General features: G+C 36.1%; 1 pseudogene; it reads right to left on the bottom strand.

Moving 5' to 3' along the window:
• Positions 1-520: 520 nt before the first annotated feature.
• Positions 521-943, bottom strand: LOC145064328 (secreted RxLR effector protein 161 pseudogene; annotated as a pseudogene).
• Positions 944-1,319: the final 376 nt, after the last annotated feature.

Genomic DNA, 1,319 nt, shown 5'->3' on the forward strand with positions numbered 1-1,319 from the left:
CTACTTCTCGCTCACATAGGTGATTATATCATATTCATTAAAAGCTAAAGTGTGATGATTTCCAACTTATCACCAACTACTATAAGCTTAACCTGCATCACTGTTATTTATAGGAATGGGTTGGGGTTGACCCCCACAATGATCCACATATGTTATATGCAAGTAGGTTGTCCCATTGAACCTAGATCTTAGGATCTCCAGTCAACTAGGTTGGGTTTTCCTTCGCAATAACTTATTCGTTCATGGGTTTTAATCCCATTCCTATTGACGATTTTGCAACTAACACCCTGTTTAACCCTATGGTTAGCGGATCTGCAATGTTATCCTTGGACCTTATGTAGTCAATTGAGATAACTCCAGTTGAGAGTAGTTGTCGAATGGTGTTGTGTCTTCGACGGATGTGTCGAGACTTACCATTATACATAGCACTTTGGGCCCATCCAATTACCAATTGACTATCACAACGGATTGAGATTGCTGAAACTAGTTTAGGCCATCCTTGTATATCTTTCATAAATTGTCATAGCCATTCAGCTTCTTCTCCATTTTGATCAAGTGCTATAAATTCAGATTCCATGGTGGATGTAGCAATAACTATTTGTTTTGAAGATTTCCATGATATAACTCCACCTCCAAGTGTGAAAAAAAACTCGTTGGTTGACTTGGAGTCCAACCCATAATCGTAAGTGTACCTTAAGTATTGTAATAATCTTTTAATACTCTTCCAATGTTGATCACTCGGATTACTGGTATATCTACTTAGTCTGCTTATTGCAAAAGCTAAGTAAGGTCTGGTACAACTCGTAAGGTACATCAGACTACCAATAATTCTTGCATATTTGACTTGTGCAACTCCTTCACCTATATTTTTACTTAGATGATGACTTGTAGCAATTGGTGTCGTAGCTACAGTAGTGTCACCGGAGTTGAATGTGACATCCATATTTTTCACGGCCAGAAAAAGACCGATTTTGTTTATGCTTTATAAAAATCAGAGTACTTTTTTTAATAAAATTGTTGCGGAATTTGTTCCCAGTTAAACATGATAAATACGTTATCAAAACATTTCCGAAGAAATGTATTTTTATTCATTTTAAAACATTTTGGATGTCATTGTCAATACAGAAACATAAGCATAAACGGAACTTACGTTCATTTACACTAGTGATCTACTCCTCTTTAATCTCTCAGTGTAATGTAACTTCGTTTCGGCACCTGTGATTCAAATAAGCTTGAGTGGGTCAGGTTGGGAAACCTGGTGAGTACATAGGGTTTTCAACCCACAATAATATAATAATTATGTTTAAACATCAAATAAT

The sequence above is a fragment of the Lactuca serriola genome, chromosome 7, assembly GCF_051521515.1.
Source record: "Lactuca serriola cultivar US96UC23 chromosome 7, Lser_US96UC23_V15, whole genome shotgun sequence".
Taxonomy (NCBI): Eukaryota; Viridiplantae; Streptophyta; class Magnoliopsida; order Asterales; family Asteraceae; genus Lactuca; species Lactuca serriola.